General features: G+C 33.5%; 1 protein-coding gene across 2 annotated transcripts in view; it reads right to left on the bottom strand.

Annotated features, from left to right (window-relative positions):
• Positions 1-20,599, bottom strand: part of LOC126820352 (homeobox protein HOX3) — a 70,024-nt gene that overhangs the window by 33,856 nt on the left and 15,569 nt on the right. The window contains exon 1 of one of the 2 annotated variants that reach the window (XM_050548250.1): positions 18,017-18,066. The exons of the other annotated variant lie outside the window; for it this stretch is intronic. The gene's annotated coding sequence lies outside the window, so the exon portion shown is untranslated. Of the gene's footprint in view, positions 1-18,016; positions 18,067-20,599 lie in introns of those variants that run through there. 2 annotated transcript variants of the gene reach the window in all.

Raw genomic sequence — 20,599 nt, 5'->3', positions numbered from 1 at the left:
CATAAGATTCACCGAAAATAAATAATGTGTACGTGTCGGTGAATTCATTACTGACCCGGACTGAATTGAAATTGTAAAATTGGGAGGCGTTTTTAGATGCCAATAACAATATTCCATTCAAAGGCAATATTTGAACATATGCCGACTATACATCCTTCATAATTGTAGCAAAACTATTTGAACAAATTACTATTTTATGGTAATTAATTGGTTATTGTTAATACTTCTCTGGGTTTGATTTTGGTCCCTGGTTAAAAATGTTAAAAAGCTAGAACAACAAATAGGTAGAAATTAAGCAAAAAAACAGCTACTACATTCCGCTGCCCTTTTCTTTTCATAAGCACAAGTTCAATGATGCTTTCAACAGTTTTTATATCGCTCTTTGATATCGTGCCAAATTTGAAAACAAAAACACCTTAACCAATGTTTAAAATTTTACATTTTTTTTGTGCTTTAAATAGCTACACGTGGATGAAAAACACCAAGTATATTATCCCAGTTTCAATATTTCACTCACGATAATCAGTGAAAAATGAAATGAAATGAAATGGGGATTAACGTCCTACTGTTCTGCTCCGAACTGGGCTAATGAAGACGGGCATACGCCATACAGTGTGCTATGAGGGAGAAATTTTGCCCGGACAGCGGCACTACGGCCTACGCTTATATCGAATTCCAACTGTCAAGAGATCTTTTACGTGCACGCCAATGTGTACACGGGACCTCGGTTTTTCGTATCATCCGAATGACTAAACAGCTGTCCTTGTCAGGTCCTCCGTCCTGCATCACTGACAAGGGGGAACCACGCCGGAAAATCTGGATGAACTTTCTCGGCTGATAATCGGTGAGATGTAATGTAAAAACCTACTATAAAGCATAACACAGAGAATCCGTGGAACATCCATATAATTATGTGGGCTTTCTGCACTTGATTTCATCATGTCCTTTGCTCATTTTCTTTAATCTATCTGTTACATAAGAGTAGTTCTTCAATTTGAATAAAAGCACAGCATCTACGCAACATATCTCTCAAAATTGTTTCTATCCTTGTTCATTGCCACTTTTAGAATCTTGATTTTCAGATACAATTAACATTCGGGTTTAAAGTGATTTATTTTCGTATGTGAGGCTCCAGATGGTATACTTACTCTTTATAGACCACCGTATACTACTTTCCATTTGAGGAATTCACATAGCTAACAAATTTAAGTACAAAAGTACAATGTAGCTAAATATCGATAATGTGTCTATAGGTTACATACCCATGACATTCTATTAGGGTCCATATATTTAAATTTTCTGCAGTTTGTATATAAAAATATGACAATGTCGGCTTCTATAATGATAGGCTAATCTACAAAGGCCCGTGTAAGTGACATATGAAATGCCAAAGGACATTTTAAAATCATCTCCATACTGAAGTCTGGTCATCTTTCTTCATTCGTGTCACTCAAAATTTGTCTTGGCTAAACTTTATACCTATGATCTGACAGAAAACGTCCCTTTTATGATTTATATATATGACATATCTTTAGAGAGTTTTTCTCACACATAGAAACATATGTTTTAGCTGTGAATCAAAAAAAAGCAACAAAAAACAACGCCCACAAAGTCTCCAAAACCAAGTTACCTTTTTAAACTAATAACCCATTAAGTGTTTCTTCTTCGAAATTAAATGTATTAGCAACGAGAACTTCTAAATAAAAATCCAAATAACGAGATATGTAAAAGAAAAAAAAAAGAAAAAAAAATATCGGCCTCAGTGAAAAAAGTTTTCAGATTAAAAATTAAAGTTTTGTCAGCTAGTTTCTTCTAAGTTGAAGTTGTGTCATTTCGTTATTAAAAATTTTGTAATTTCATATAACATTACTTTAATGACTGGCCTATAAAATCACATCCTATAGAAGAAGAAGAAGAAGAAGAAGAAACTTTATTGCATAAAAAACCTTACAAGGTTATTTGCATAAAAAAAAAAAATAATAGAAAAAAATTGATTTTGGTACATAGCCCTGTACTTCTATCGTTTATGTGGTATCGGTGTATTGACATTTACGTTTGTACTTATTTGTAATTCCCCATTTTCTCTCCGTCTTCAGTATCCCAGTCGGAGCAGAACAGTGGGACATTAAACCCCATTTCATTTCATTTCCAATTTTCTCCTAAGTGACTATATTTAAAAGGTTGCCCGGGATATATTTTGGTAAATAAAAGTGGTTCATTCTGTGTGTGTGTGACTCTTAGAATTTGTTTTCCTAATTCCGTGGATCTATCTGATGTTTTCATGTGTGGTTGGGGACAATGTCCAAACTAGCAGCTGTAGTTGTGTCATGGATAATTTCAAGAGAGAAAAGTTTATATATTTTTTTTTTACCAAATTCATAATTGACAATTTATGTTTTAAAAATAAGTAAAACTTATGAAACATAGAAAAACATACTTATTCAATCCGTCAACCTTCGACATATTAAACTTTAAATCATCAAAGCAAATAAGAACTTTATGTTTTCAGAATTCTTTGTTTGCCATTCACAAATGATATCAATTTGATATCAAATAATAATTGATTAATTTGAGATAACATTTTTTCTCCTGTCTGAACTCAAAATTGTTTGTTTAAAGGGATTACATGTGTAACAACAAGGGGGACTTATCACTTCAACATCGCTCAAGTTAAGCCAAAACACACAAAATAAAAAAAAAAACGCCGATTTAAAAAGATCGCTTTAACTTTTTAAGTCGGCACACATAGAGCAGTAACCTTTCTGTATGACTTGACTGTCACACGACCTACGGCGGCGCTGTCTCGACCCCTGACCCCAAACAGATAAATCTGAGGGGATGACAATAGAAAGGGAGTAGGGTTCGGCGGGATCAATGAGGGATAGAGAGATTAAAGATAGACGTAGCGAAAATTTTCCTCCCACTTTTTAAGAATTAATAGCCAAGGTGATACATGATTCTCCCGCGATCAACAAAGGCGACAAGGCGCGGTAAAACGTGGGGCATTCATCCTACACGCGAGTCGGCACTCATACTCTGTTATTTCCTTTCCCAAAAGACAACGGGTTCAAATATCGCCCAGATCGGAACCTCATCCATCAGTGACACAAGAATTTGCTAATTTTACCCGGGTGCATGACTCAAATGGGGGAGTTTTCGACGCCGGTTAGTTAAGAAGAGAGAAGAAAATACGAGTGTTATATCGCTAGTCTATAACGTGTATTTTTCAAATCATATCCTCCCCCCTGTCTTTCTGACTACAGTTTTAAAACGGGACAGATTGTCATTGACACTATATAATCAAACTGTCACGTCATTGTTTTATGACAATAGGATACCTACTATCGTGTCAATTATTATTGCAACTAGATCGGATTTTTTTTAGTTGGCTCAGGATTGACATTGGAAGCGAGCGTTATGATAAATTACAAAGCAATTTCTGTCTCTCAAAAGACTTGAGTTAAACATATTATTATACGTTATTATGTGGCGATAACAATGGGATTAACTGTGTTAACTCATATCATTAAAATAAATTTACAAACTATAATGCCCTTTCGTAGATTAATAGAAATAATTAGAGATATTTAACAATTATAAAACGATCATAGTTCAAACTTAATAATAAGGAGACAAAACATTTAATGTTGTGATTGTAGTGCTATTCAAAAGGAGGCATTTTAAAAATATAAATGAATGGATAAATAAATGAATGAATGAATGAATGAAAACATTGTTTGGTGCATATTACATCATTAACTGTTAACAATTTATTTGATTTTCATGACATTTTGCAATGCCGGATAGAGATTATACAATAATGCATGGTTACTAAGGAAATTAAGCACTTTACATTGGTAATGATGAAACTAATCCCTGAGATGTTCCTAAATATACATGTATACCAGGAGGTCGAGGATGAAATTCATTTAATAACATCCTGAAAACACACACAGAAAGAAGAACAAACCTTTTAGACTAAATTAATATCAAGAACCATTCAATGAATTCAGCGAATCCTAGCAATTTAAAATATTGATGTTTAACAAAAATAAAGAATTATTAAAATGTTTAGGAGCCTTTGGATACTAATCTTTTATAACTTTGTAACTATATCCTGTGTATCTATAATTTATTTACGTTTCTTTGTTTCCAGTACAGTGTGTTATTGCTTGAATACACTATTTTGCCTATAAGGTTTTTTAGGACTTCGAATTCTGTCTTATGGTTTGGATTGTTCGTACTTGGTTTTATTTTATTCATGTATGAACATAACTTTGGAAGTTTTTTTATGCCATAAAGCTTCTTCTTTTTCTCCATCTACTTCTACATTGAGAGAAGATTGTCCTTGACCTAAAGCACATCAACAAGACATGTATTTTCAAACGACGTTTATTATGAAATGAAACGAGCTAAACTTGGCACTAATCTGCGTGACTGTATAAGACCTCTACAAAATAAGCTTTCTATATCTACATCGAGGCAGAAGTAATGTCAATATTGGTTGTATTGGACGACGTGTACGTGAGCTCAATATGCAATCAGATCACGGGATTCCACGGGGAGCCGCAAGGATCAAGCCAAGTCGTTGTGTGTTCAACCAAGTGAGAGTACCATTGAATACGAATCCGTGTTAATGGCGAAAGATTAACGAGTTTGGTATTGGGAACTAGTCAGGACAAATTGGATGCCAGAAAGACAAAATTAGCCCTTGATCAATTTTAACCACGGACTTCCTTTGTACATAAGGCGGGCCATAATAAAAATTTGATACCGTTCTCGAAGGTTTTTTTGTAACGTCAAAATATCACACAGTGCAGCGGTAGTCAATCATGGCACTATATGATGGGCCAGCTTAATGAGGCGAATCACACCACTCGCTTCAGGGGTCGCCATAATATGAAAAATTATTCTATTAACTTATCGATTTTTTTGACAAACAAAAAAGTACCAAAAATTAAAAGTACTACGCTATTATAATACTTCTATTGTTAATTAGCTGTTTCTGATTTTAGGCGCTGCGACCAGGTGTCTGGCGAATTTTTATTAAACGGTTTTGCTTTACGACCCGTCCGTCATCACAATAAAACAATATTAATCACTCCAATCAGAGAAATTATTCCCCAAGTCATGAAGTAATATCGTCACTGTCTTGGGATAATGTTTTATAGGGTTAATATTCAAATGATATTGTTTTATTTCATTGTTAACAGTTTTTTTGTTTTTTCAGATTAACAATTCATCCAAAGAACATAAATCTGTTCATCAAAATCTCATGTTAACCCTTTGACCACAAAAGGTCTGGTTCTCATTCATTTGCATAGAACAGTCGTATTTTTAATAATCGGTGGCTAGTAATAAATTACCACAGAGCACCAGATTGTCCTGTATTATTCTAAACTCCTCAACATCTTGTGTAGTAGAGTCGTTGATATTTAACAGACTATTTTTGAAAACAAATGCTAGTGGTGAAGATTCATTGAAGGAACACAGTGATGTTTTGTTTTCCTTTTATTTTGAAGTTGCACTTTCAAACATGATGTAATATGAGTTCTACATACTATTAGCTTGTCCCCAGTTTGTTAGGACTATGCTTAGCTCATGTTTAACCCTTTGAAAAAGCAATACCGAATTCATAAAAATAATTCTCGATTTAACTATAGAAGAAGACGAGACTTTATTGCATAAAACACCTTACAATGTCATAAATTAATTTTTATATATATATATATATATATATATATATATATATATATATATATGAGACAAACAAACATACATACGCACATGGTAGTAGGTACATATGGATAATGTGGCTGTTTAATTTGGTATTACAAAATTTGAAAGAGATCTGACAATTCATTGGTGATATATAACTTTCGTGAACCAAATTGTCATAAACTGAATGATTTACAACAATTTAAGATACTGATGATGAATAAAAATGTAGAAATTTTAAAATGTATAGGAGCTTTTGTATACAATTCGTTCATGTCTTTGTAAAGTTGTGTATCTTTTTATAATTATGTCCGTGTATGTATCCTTTGTTAGTTTCATGTATATTTCTATTATTTTTTATTTGTATATGCACATAACCTTGTAAGTTTTTTTTTCTATGCAATAAAGTTTCTATATATAAATCATTACGCTACTGTGGTGTACATGGAATTTAACGGACTCTCGTGTAAAATTCTTTATTCTAAGTATGCAATTACATTTATGTTCATGCTGGTAAAAAATATAACGCCTCTTTACAGCATAGTACATAGCCATGCAGTTTAGGAATTATATCTTTAGCATGCATATGGCTCACTAACCACGAGGTCACATTTTTATGCAAGAAAATTCCTCGGGATATCCCAGTCTGGGGTCTTCTTGTCAGGGGTGCAGGCCGAAGGACCGATGTTCGGACGAAAAACCGAGGTATTGTAAGAAGAAAACAATCTCCAAAGCCCGTACAACAAGATCATATAAAACTAGGGCCTAAAAGTTGGAATAACGAAAAACGAAAGTACAGTCTAACCATACCCAACAGTCTTATAGATATATTTGAGTAAGAAAACAAAGATTTAGAAAAATAGAAAACTTTTAAAGATAAGATATAAAATAGACCACTGACCGTTATAATTAATCTGTTACAAGATTAATATTTGCTATCACAACATCTACACAAGTATACAATGTCAATATAGTATTATCCAATCTTTCAATTTATTAGTTTTAAAGTAACTATAAAACTTTCTTTCTGTTTTTACTATAGCTGTCAAGTTGTCTCTGCAACACTCCACACAACTTTATTTATGTTTCACCCAGGAATTTCTCCGAGCAGAAGAACGGGTTGAAAATTCATTAAAAGTATTTTTTGATTGCATTTACAGGTTGTAGAGAGAGCGGCAATGATTTAAGAGACGGAGTCTTGATGTACAAGTCGGCAGATTTACGGCCCTGTTCGACTTTTCGACAGCTTGCTACTCCCGTATCCTGGCCCGAAACGGCTGCCGTGCCGTTATTTATCAAACTTTTGTAATAAATTTCCACACGTTTTGCGCCAGAAGAACATCTGGGTTTAAACTCTTTGATAAGAGACGGGTGACGAATTTATAACTTTTTGAAAGTCATAAACATGCTCTAACATTAAAAACTATGGTGTTAAGATTTTAATCTTAAAATAATAATAATAATAATATATTAATGTTATAATGTTCGTCTATGATTTATGATATAATGGTCAATTATTTATTGATTTCCAGCAATCTGGGTGCCATTTGGGGGGGGGGGGCAGAAAAATTTGCTTACCCGAATTCTTTCATTGGATTAGGTAAAATTGACTACCGACACGCCTCTTTTATTTGCAAAAATGGAATTCTGTTTTACAAAGAATATATCAGAAAGTTCCTGATAATCAAAGTTTTGGCAAAATGACAATTTTGGTTTTTGGAGATTATAAAATTGTTTTGATGGTTATTCTTTCTATCAGTAATTGCAGGAGAACAGCACCACAAACAACACTTGATATCACCTCTTGTTCAATTGCGAAACTGACATAGCTAACGATCTTTTTCATCTAATATCTGTATCAGAAACCTTATAGGAGACAAATTATACAAAAAAGCGCAAATTTATGCCACAGAATAGTTCATTTTATCTATATTTTCTCGGTTAAATTACAAAATGCTTCCTTGACTTTGAGAAGTTTTTTCGGGCTAGACATACAATGTTTTTTGTTTATCTGATAAAATACCTTAAGAAATCGATGGAATAATCTAAGAGTAAGCTAATGGAGAGTTGTCTGACGAGTAATCTTCGTCAAGATCAACTTGTAAATCTTATTAGGGTTTAGACGCGGGCTAGACGTATAAGATGTATGATCGCATTCAACAAACAGTCTTTAGTGCCTATTTCCCGCCAATAATCAAGCACTTGGAACCTTTTGCCAGAAAGTCCTCGAATGGCAGGAATTCTATGGAATGGTCAATTGGTCATTAGGAAGTCTTTCATTAGCTGGCAACAAGTTTTCTTCAAGATAAAAGGAAATGTTTGAGGAGGTTAAGACAAGATACGATGCATTGGTTGATTTATAGCTAGGCTGTGTATCTTTATGTATGATATTGTCCTTTTGAAACCCATGCTTGTAACGGTGTTAGGAGTGCTGTTGAGTAGATACCAATTTGTTAGAATTCGAACAGAAGATTTTTCCTTGCAAGCGTACTACTACTTCTACCCATAAAGTATGTTATGACCAATAACAACATTCTTGAATGCATGTTTTTTGACTGAAGTAGGCGCAGAACCAAAAAAGGGAACATTCATTACAGGCCAAATAATTACAACGGCTACCCCTAAATGATGCTATGATAAATAACAACATACTTGAATGCATAATGTTGAACCAAAGTAGGGTTGGAACAAAAATAAAAGCAAGAAAATTGAACTAACTATATTATGGACCAGCAACCCAACATGACGTGATCGTCTTGAAAGTGTGACCTCATGCGCAGTTGCCCAATGAACAAGCGTGCAAGAGCGTCACCCTAAGAAGCACCATCAAGTAGCACCCAGGGAAAAGTTTCTGTTGGCCCAAAAAGTATTTCATCGGGTAAGCATCAAGATACATTGTTGTAAAGGGATTTTTATTTACTTGTTGACGTCAGCTTACTATCGGGTCTTTTAAATTGGTTTTTAAAATACCTAAATCGCTTTGTTCTGGGTCATAAATACAGTTGTTAATTTCATTTGATTTAAAGCGTAGATTAGTTTTGTTGAATGACAATCTGAATTTGTTTAAAAGTTTATATCCATATTGCTGAGATACATTGAAACTGAAAGTAGTAAACAAACCGACTTCCAGTTAATCTTTCAAATGATATCAGACATCAGACTAACCCAATTCAATACATTTGGGGGGGGGGGGGGGTACATCAAAGTGGTTTAACTCCTTTAAAGAAACGTGGAATACTCCATTAAATACTAACAAATTGTATTTGTACCTTTAAACCCTACCATTAAAGTTATTAAAACACATATACACATACGAGCTCGGCAGATATTTAAAAGAGTTTGTTTTCTCTCGCGCGTCATTCTCCTATCGATTACCTGTCTTACGTGTCAATTGGTTGGTCGAGCCGCTGTCTAAACTATGTAACAAGATATTTGATTGGCTTGATGATGAATGAGGTTTAATCCGATTCGACCGATCGGAAAATAAGTTTGATCTTGCAATTCTCGTCTCGTCTGTTAGACAAATCTCGCTTGACGAGAAGTAAGCTGTGTAAATAATTTACTTAGTACATTTAGTTATTACATGATTTTTTCTCTTCGTTTCATTTTTATTTTCACGGCATAAATGAATATTGACAAGAAGAGAGGTTCCTTTAATTTTGTGGCAGTGTCATGGGGATTCAAAAATACCGAACCAAATCCTCTTACTGTCCGCTTTAAAGGGTTTTTATTCTAGAGATACGTGTGGTATAATACTATACTTTGAAATTTAGTGTGAAGTATTTCATGATTAAAGGAGCTGGATCTCTTTGATTTAGGACACATCAAATATTGAGATTTTTACTTGATATTGCGATACAGATATTGCCAGGCAACGAAACATACGCTCACGACAGCTTAGTCGTCCGGGCAGTCAACAAGAGCTGTCACACATTTGTTTCTTTTGTCGGTAATGAAACAGTTATAATATACTAAAATCTAATTAAGAGTAACAACTTATTAAGTAATTATCAGAAAACTATTAGCATGTGTTTAGCTTCTTGTTCTGCACCATGCTAACATTTAATATGCAAATCATTTAATATAATAGATTTAGCTGTTTAAATTATCAAAAATCATTGAAAAGCAATATATTTATTCGTCTCCCAAGACCTTAACCTCTGTTTATCAATTTAAAGTCAATCGAATGATCAGTTTGGCCTGCAGAGCATCTGCAAGATTTTTCGAAGTAATCAAGGACCATAACTCTGGCAGTAATTATCGGAAATCATTAAAAATATATAGATGTCTTCGTCCCATGATCGTAAACACTTTGGTCTTTAGGGCACCCACAAGATTTTTCAAAGTGGTCATGGTCCATAACTCTGGCAGTAATTGTCGGAAATCGTTGAATATTTTCACTCTGAAATGAGTAGTGAAATATCAAATTCTGCCATGCTCCTGTACAAACCTTACCAACATTGTCTACAACTAAAATCAGATATGAACAAGGGGATGAAGTGAAGGTTCGTCTAACCAATAAGTGCAATAAGAAACTATGTGCATAGTCGTCTTTGAATAACAATCCAAGTTTATACGTGACAAGGAGTAGGATTGTGCCAACCCCCCCCCCTCCCCCGTCCTTCTCTCTCTCCCTCTCTCTCTCAAGAATATACCAGACCAGGATCTTTCTAATTTTCTATTATTTGTTAAGTTGCTATAATACAAAAAATCGTATTAAATTGTATTCAGTTTATATGTTCAATAATCCACACTATTGGAAGTGATGTATCCAGTACAGTACGAGAACAAGGCCAGTTCAGCATACCCTATCCATAAATCATGTTTACTATCATCAAATAGTTTCATATGACACTGGAAACATCAGAATGATTTGTACCCAACCTTATCCGATTGGTGGAAATTGCCGAAATAATGTCTAAAGGTTAAGGGTCATCAAGTTTATGTGTTTATAATAGACATCTTGTACTACAAGGACAAGATTTGCAAGCAACAATTATCAATAACCATAAATATTTAGTGTGGGGAGTACAAATATATGAACAACAAAGCATCAACAAAAGGTAGCTCCTATTGATTCACGATAAAGGCAATTAGAAGGAACGTGACTATTGACAACTATCAAGCAGAATTAAAAGCAACATATTGAAATACACGTACGAGCGTATCTATTAAACTGTCCGTTTTCTAACAATTAAAAGTTTGCTTGGTGGGTCAAATATTACAGACACAATAAGCTATTTTTATCAGCATGAACCTTGATGGTTCCACGGACAATATAACTTAAGAGAAAACTAATGTGAAAATGTAAATCTCTTAAATGTAAATCTCTTGATGGTTCCACAGACAATATAACTTAAGGGAGAACTAATGTGAAAATGTAAATCTCTTACTCATCGATTGTAACGTAACATTAAGATTTAAGAATAGTAGCCCACAAAGGTAAGCTTGTGTCGACTTTAAGAACGGTAGCCCCCACCCCACTGGTAACTGAGTGTAAATTTTATAAACGAGGCCCCAAGGTTGCAACCTGGTGCTGATTTAAAATGATTTAAGATTTGTTCCAATAAGAGCATTTCTAGTAATAACAATTCTTATTGAACAGTACAGTGTGCACTGTCTATGTTTAAAGGGGGAAATATGTTGTTTAAAGTGTGACAGTGGTGGTCGTATGGTTGAGGTACCCGATAAAGCAGCGGAAACAACAATGTCTGCACCCCCCACTCGCTAATAACATTAACCATAGCATTTAATACATAGAAAATATAATGACCAAAGTACGATTAGTCTTAAAATGATCTGGTCAAATGATGATAAACTTGTTAGATGATAAACTTGTTAAACCCATTCCTTTCCAGTGAATGTATGGAAAGGTTACAAAAAGTTCGAGATAAATTCTGTCTCCAGACAACATCTTAAAGTAACAAATGTATTCCAACTCGCAACATTAACATATCTATGTTCAACAACAACTTTATCAGAACACAAACTCGACAACATATAAATAAACACAACATAAGAAGACATGAACTCTCTGATGCAAAGGATTTTCGTTTCGTTTTAACAGTTCCTTTGTATAACGTTATTTATAAACAAAACAAAAATATGGTTCTAACTTCTCAAAACAGGCGCGATTGTTTTGTTTGAAACATTAACCCCACTATACGCTGATATTTTTTGGTGGAGATTTTCGGGTACACGACTTGAATTTCTTTCCACTTTTTTAACCGGTAAAAACTTTAACGTAATTCAATACGTCACGTGACCCTTTGTGTCTGCTTTATCGAGGCAACATGTCAGATGACAGAAAAAGTACAAAATTGTCGTTTTGTTTCAACAAGTTTGATTTTTAGTGAAAGACATTCAGATGATGTTTAAGAAAGTAAGTGACAGGTTTAAGACGGTGTCAATGTCTCTTTAGAAATAAAACAATCATATATTTGTTGTTGGGTACTGTAAGAAACTTGCAACTTCAAGATGAGACATGTGTATTCAAGATCAATTATGTTGCTTGTTTTTAGAAGGAAAAGAAAAAATTTCCTTTGCACTCCCATTATAAATTATTCAGGACGACGAAAGATTAATTAATGGGTTGTCTTATTAAGATGTGAAAATCACATCCGTGTTTTTTTCTCTCGCAAAATCCGTATCAAATTTACAGTTAAAACATGTTGTTGAATATCCAATTACGACTATTTGTGGATGAGAGGCCCGTTTTTCTGCGGGGCGAGTAATTTGACGGGTTGCATAATTCCTATTATGAATACAGTCATAGAGAATGTACTAGAGTAATCAGTATAACTTTGCATCATGATTGTCTGCTAAGTGCCGAAAAATGAACGATGGAGGATGACAGTTTCAACTAGAAACTTGAGAGGCCCTTTTTTTTCTGTGATACGAGTAATTTGACGGGTTGCATAATTCCTATTACGAATAAAGTCATAGTGAATGTACTATAGAAATCAGTATAACTTTGCATCATGATTGTCTGCTAAGGCCCAAAAATGAACGATGGAGGATAGTTTCAACTAGAAACTTGAGAGGCCCTTTTTTCTGTGGGGCGAGTAATTTGACGGATTGCATTATTCCTATTACGAATACAGTCATAGTGAATGTACTATAGTAATCAGTAAAACTTTGCATCATGATGGTCTGCTGAGTGCCGAAAAATGAACGATGGAGGATGACAGTTCAACTAGAAACTTGCCCAGAAAGATTACCTGTTTTGAATATTTCACTGCGTATATTTGACACTGCTATCTATACTGCCTTCGTGTTTTCTTTCAAAAGTCATTATAATACGACATGCCAAGCCAACATCAGTCAGAACGGGATATCAATATGTACAAATCAGTATAATGTTCTACAACAATACTTTATAATATAAAGGACAAAACTTTCTTTATAACATTAAGTACATAAAGTACAATATTTTATAATATAAGTACAATATTTTATAATTTAAAGTGTAATATTTTATAATGTAAAGTACAATATTCTATAACATAAAGTACAATATTCTATAACATAAAGTACACAATATTATAATACAAATATCACACAGTATTCGGTGAAATACTGTGCGATATGTGAAAATACAGTACTGAACATACCGATGTTAAAAGAAATCAGTAACATTAACATTATTTTATTAGAAATATGCGTGTCGGTGCCATCATAATATTTCATTTTTTTAGATCAAGATTATATAGATGGATCGTCATCTTCCAAAAGTTCACATTCCTTATTTTTCCCCCGCCATAAATATCGCTGAACGTTCAAAGTTACTACAAGATGATGTTGATTCCTGACCGTAGATAAGACAAAAGTTAAAATATTCTGATCTGAAACTCGGATATGGAACGGTACCGCAGGAGATTTGGCCTTTGGAAGAAGATTGGATTTGGGGTTGTGTGAGCGGTATAGCGACAGATGCGAGGGACAGTCAAGCGGGAATTGACATTGTAGATGAATAATGTTTGGGAGATGAATGCTTGGTCGCGACCCTCATTTATCAAGCAAAATAAAATTAAATCGTGAGTCTTAGCTCGCGTGCAATCTTCAGCAGTGGAGGTGTCGCGAGGTATCGGTGCCGTTTGCCCGTTGGAGCATCTCTCTCTAACTTAAAGCCCATTTATCATGATTTTGTCAACTTGGTGCAAAACGAATCAGAAAATCACGTCTTATAAAACCAGTAGGGATTTAAAAACTCGCTTTTCAAACTCCCTCGACACTTTGGATCTTGGCTGTCCTTAAAATTTAACAATATCAAAAATTGCATTTTGTGCTTTGTTGACAAGGGGAGTCTAGCGAATGATGAACGACTTGCCATGCTAATATTATTATAAAGTCAGTTACACTGTCTTGTTTCATCTAAAACATTTCTTTTTAAACAAATCTTCAAATCTAAAATCAAATTATCTTATTATAATATCGCCTTGTTCTTCTTCCTTCCCGATGTGTGTTCACGCGTTTTATAAAAATTCTAATTATTCGTTCTCTCTGATATTTTCTCCCGTTTTACATAATTGATCAACATCTTAGTTATAGCCAGAAGAACAATACAATTAAAAATTTCTTTCTTCGCCATGTCTTGAAAATATACGGGCTCCAAACAAAAAAAGTGCAGCCATGTTCGTTTTTTATTATATCTAACACAATCTTTCAATCAATTTGAGTCCTGTGAAGTTTTGGCATCCAATCAAGCAAATGGACATGTTATTTCAAATCGTAAGCTTCAAATGGTCCTATTTTGTTATTATTCTTTCTTCATACTGCATGCAAAATATATCCAGGCTATTAATGCAAAACGTCCATAAGCGAATGTAAAAGTGGTGATAATAGTATGTTGATTTCTTGAATGGGAAATTAACCAAAATGATCTTACCAAGCAGTGGAGTATTTTCAGAGTAAGCATACTCTGCCTCGAGTACGGTACCGATAAACACATATTACAATGGTATAAATAGACCCAGTTCGTCTCGCTATTTACAACTCATGGGAGCTTGATTGATTACACAGTTTATGAAAGTTTAGAAAACACGGGAATAAAATGTTGAATTTAGTCTGAAAAACGTCTTGTTCTGCCCATGATTCATACATTTCTTCAGATGTGTTAACTGCTATCTCAACATTATAATATGTGACCTGTTTGGGCTAAATAAGACACACAGGTCAAAAACGTATCATTTTAAACAGGTATGTGACAAATGGATGTGTTTTAGAAAATGCCCGGCATAAAGTTGGTATATACCATAATATTAATTTCAAGAAATAAGCAATTGAAAATTACTGAAAGAAAAAAAAAACCAAGGCCCTACAGCAATCAAATGAAATGAAATGGGATTTAACGTCCTACAGTTCTGCTCCAACTGGGCTAACGAAGACGGGTACAGCAATTTTCACAAATTCTTTTAAGTTTTGGTCTTTGAAATTTGGGGATTTCGGAATATAGTTCTCAAATAGAAACTTAAAATTGGTAAAATTATAATTTCTTAAATGTTTCGTGTTTACATAATGGGTGTGAGGAACGTAGCCAGCGCTAGTCACATATATCAAGAACTAAAGTTAATGTTTTCTTTTCAAAAATAGACCCATTATTCTGAACTACTCTCTATCCAAGTTCTAGTCTGAATTTTAACCATATAATGGTCTTATTCAATACATCATGATTGTTCCTTTAATGTTTATTTTCTCATTATGAATGAAACCGAGATAAGAAATGTTATCTATATTGATATTGCACTTACTGACCTTCTCAATCACACAATATTAAATATAATTATTCTCATAATAAATCATATTAATGTCCCATAATAATTATCAAAACCATAATTCAATCAAGATAAAAACCATAAAAAACATAAACGCTCATTCATTCATTTATATGTATATGTATTTTTTATTAATATATCACTTGAAAATTAAGTGCTAAGAAATCTTTTATTAAAAAAGTCATTGGCATATGTTCGGATAACAAAACGTTTTTGTTTTTAAGAATGTCTTATCTTTGAGTTCGTTTATCAATCATATTTATTGGAAATGTCTCTATTAAACCACGAAATAAATCATAGTAATGGAGCCTTCACAATATTCTTAAAGTCACAAAAATTATAGGAAAATTATTCTTAAGTGAAGCCGGTTGAAGAAAAATGGGAGAACGATTGTCCCATTTAAAAACAGACACGAAAATAAATGCGAGAAAGTCCCAAAAAAGAGATGAATTGATATAATGTGAATGGAGTTCTATCAATAGTAGCAGCCATTATTATTTCAACTCAAAATTTCCATCATACAATAAACGTAATTGTCATTCCGTTGCACAATCGTTTCGTTTCCTCTCCCATTCTTAAAATTTCTTTTTAACCCGGCCGCCGTAAATCAGAAATCGACTGACGTTTTTATGGATAGTCAATTGAAGAAGCCCTCTTTATTTCGAATCAGCCCGTCAGTCAGTCTTCATGTGTGATCTATGGGTTTTTCGTGGGACATCTCTACGTTTGAATTACCAACAATATGAGTTCTGTTTGGTCTCCCTTTTTCCAATTTCGTGTAGAGTTAGAGACTGTTCTGTTTATATGAGTTTTTCTCAAAGGCCTGTCCTACGATGATAAATTTGCCCTGTTTAGAGCATTGATAGTCGGACATCAAAGACCCGAGATGTAAAAAGATTTTCTACGGAGCGTGTCTAGGGTTAAACGTTATGTCGACTCAAAAGAAATCAACCAGGCTTGACACTGGCGGTATGTGACCAGGTAAAAAATTGCCATATGATATCATTTTCCTTGAAAAATACACAACATGAAAGCCAAATGGAAATGTTTGACTCTAAAGCCGCTAATCTGAGTGGATTTTCGTAGGAAATTTTCTAAAACAATTCTCTTTCATTTTCCATATTTTTTTTTCAGAATTAAACACCGAAAGCTCAATATTTCATTAGAGAATTTGATTTTAGCGTCTTTGTTTTCGCTGATACAAATCAAAGGTTCTTTGATTTTTAAAGCGAATCTGATAAGTGAATCTTTCAGAGATTCGGTGACTGGAATTGTTTATTCAAAAGAACGGAAGTCTAACAATATGTTTCCATTATTTAATACCATCACGTTGTCTTTCGAGGTAATTGGAAATTTTACAGAATTGAAAGCAGCTTTGACAAGTGTGCTAAATTCCCATTTCTTGCATGATTTGAATATCACAGAGGTTCAATTAATAAATGAGTATTTCGAAACAAAGAACAATCAAATATTTTTAGATTTTAAGACGAAAATGATATACTGGTTCTAATGAGATCACGATGTTAGTTCCAAATGAACTAAGTAAATTGTATTATTTCATTTGTGAGAAGCATACTTTATTTGTCTATAGACTAATTGATTACTTGTTGGATAAGCTCTCTACGAAACTTTCGTAAGTTATAATATCAAAGACAGTCACAGTAATAAGATTATGCAGAATTTCGGAAACTTTTGCAGGATAAGCTCGCTACGAAAGTTTTTCAAGTTTCAATTTCAAAGACACTCATTAAAATAAGATTAGGCAGAATTTCGGAAACTTCTGAGCTGATATAAAAGTTGCTGTGGGAAATATCAACTGAAAAATGGTAGTTATACAGGAACTCGTCAGTTTATAAATTTTATCTGAATATTGTGATTAAATGAAAACCCAAAACTACCAATACGATATTGATTATGCTCTTGTGATCATACCATCACATCTTCTTTATCTATTCATCTTATACGCGACTTTTAATACAAAAATATCCCAAAAACGCCATATAACATTCTAAACAAACATTTGAATTAATGTGAATTAATCAAAACGAAATAATTAAAATATGATGAACAAAAAAATTTAACAAAAAAATACACATCTAAATAAAGTAATATATTTTAATAACTGTTTCGTGAGCTAAGATAATCAATACTAAGGTATATGTTCTTAGTACATTTATCTTGGAAATGATATTTAAATAGGCGAAGGTAAGCAATAATAAGGTACATATCGTGTAACTTATATCTAAATAACCCTTTCGTTTGCTTAAGTAAGCTATAATAACGTTTATATTTTGAGTACATTTATCTTGTATCTTGTTTAAATACCACAAAATAGAACAAGCGACCTTACTTAGTACTAACACAAATACCTCTACTCATAATGTTTAGTGTATATAATCAAATAAATAATTAGCGTAAACTGAGTCCATTATCGCTAAACATGCGTGCAAGACTATTAAAATAAAATAAAGCGATAAATAAAAGAATTTTATAGGACTATTAATGATATAATGTGATTCAATTACCTTGTTACAATTATCAATACAAGACTTCACACTTCTCACTTCACATAAACATACTAACAATAAAAATGATACACGACATTCACGCGCTTGCAATCACGTGATGAATTGTCTCGCGCATATTATGAAATTGCCAGCCAATGTAAGTAACGTACGTTTTATCATAAATTTTGATAAATTGATATTTTTTATATCTAAATTAATTTATTTTAAATATAATTATTTCAAATAACTGAAAAATCTTGACAATGTAAAATCAAAACATATACTATTTAATCAATAATTAATGATTTTATTATTATTTGAAACACCAATTTTATGACTTATGAAAAGGGTAAATTCCTTTTTTAAATGTATTTGAAAATGAAACAAATATCCTAGGCGGGAATCATTTTTTAAATTGAATTAATATCCAGATAAACATTTAATTTTTCATTTGATAATTTTATCGGCCAACCGGGGAGTGATAATCAAATAAAGGATACCTCCAACAGTTTTACTAAACGAAAATTTTTCCCAATGATAAATATAAGCTTAGTTTCAATATTAAGAGATATAAAAATGTCGATGTTCCCTGGAAAATTTGTTTTTATCAGTAGGAAAAAGAGATAAGAATAATCTTAGGATAATTCGCGTCTACAACAATATTACCATTAAGAGAAAAACTCCTGAAAAAAGTGATATTTTCCTCAAAGAAATAAATGATAGATTTTGTTTTATATCAATATAGATAAACCAGAAGTGAAACATTTAGAGATGACATCGTGCCCCCCCCCCACCAAAAAAACCAAAAAAACCAACCAGAACCCATACATTTTTTTTTATTAAATCCCACAAAGGTCCAGCAAACTTTAAGAAATTTGCTGGACTTTAACTTCAGTCTGTGTACGATCATTCCCCAAAGTTTCAGTTATCTTGGTAGCTCTGCATAAAAGCTGTGATTGCTGCCTTCAGTTCACCAATCGTTCAAGTGTTTTCTGGTACATATTATCCCTGACATACCCCCAGCAATCACAGCAAAAATTAGGGAAATCCCCAAAAAGGCCATTTGGAGCATATTTCGGAAAGAACATGACTTTTATGCAAAGCGACCAAGATAGCAGACTGAAGTTTAAGTCTTGAAATTTGCTAGACCTTTGTAATATTTAATAAGATTTTTATGGGTTCTGTTTTTTTGGGGTCACCCTGTACATTTGAAATTATATGGAGAAAGAGATAAAAATGTCAGAACGATTTTCGGACAGAATGTATCATTTCAAGTGCCATCGTCCCGAAACCTATTCTTTTACGAAATCAAAATTTAATTTAGATATGCATTTGAACATATAAAACGTTTCTGGAAAGAAGTGGGGGACATTGAGATGAGAATTCCAGAATGATTTTCTGACAGACTGTATCATTTCACCTGTTTCTTAATGTGCCATTTACACATATTAAACTTCCACACATATCACTAGTGTTACAGAACTATTTCATTTGACACCAAGTAAGTAAATAGTTTAAATATGTCATTGAACGCTTACAAAATCTTTCTGCTAGAAACTTTTCTTTGATTAGTTTTCCAGACTTTGACACGGTGGATGTAGTGTGTCGTTGCGACTCATTACTCTAGAAATATTACCCTCGCATCCTCTAAACACAAAATACATTTTTTAACATCTATACCATATGATTGTTTACCTATAGAGCACGTTCAAATATATCAGAACAATAGACAGTATATAGAACCTTTGACTGTCAATCATCGACACCCTAAAGAAGAAAGAGTGAGAGAGAAAAAATGATATGATTTACAACCGAAAGAATATATTTGACGGACATAGACAGAAGATATGCTATGAGAAGCATGTTGTAGAAAGAAGTAAGAACTCGATAGATAAACGTAAAATGAAATCCACAACTGCTCATCATAAAGATGAAACAGACACGATAGACAGATGTGCCATTTTTCAAACTGAAACATAGCAGGTGGGAGGGGGATACCGCCGTTCTTTGTGTACCAGAAACGCTAGAGCAACATAACACCAGAAGTAAATTTGTTCTTCAATCTTTAATCCCATAATCTCATTCATCAACCGTATCTCTACTCTGTCAGACTATCAAAGACTGCACCGGTCAGCTTGAATCCCATTGGCTGTTTGACCTACACTCGCCAGCAGGCTGACCATCAGGATCGCACGTGAGCTTTCTCGCCAATTTTCAATTAACCATTGACATACCAGCAATCGTCACTAGCATTCTTCACCTTCTTCATTCTGCTCCATTAGCAAGACACCCTGCCACGATTTGACTCCACCCATAAATCAACGACGTCAGCACTAATAGCAATGACGTAATTCCACCTGATGTCGTAATACACATATGAAGTCATATTTGTCATCCCTGAAAACCTCTGCCTATCGCAAAGTTAGGAAAAGTAATCCGAAAAATGTTGTTGCTATTACATTTAGAATGATAATAAGTTATCAGTGCCAGCAATGATATGAGTGATGGATGAAGTGTAATAATTACACGTAGAAACATACCTTTCACAGATAAAAATCAATTTTAAGAAGAGAGGGGGTGGGGTGGAATAAGTGAGGAGCA

This window comes from Patella vulgata, chromosome 5, assembly GCF_932274485.2.
Source record: "Patella vulgata chromosome 5, xgPatVulg1.2, whole genome shotgun sequence".
Taxonomy (NCBI): domain Eukaryota; kingdom Metazoa; phylum Mollusca; class Gastropoda; family Patellidae; genus Patella; species Patella vulgata.
Note: the sequence above shows the minus strand (reverse complement) of the source record. Positions and strands in the feature narration are given on the sequence as shown.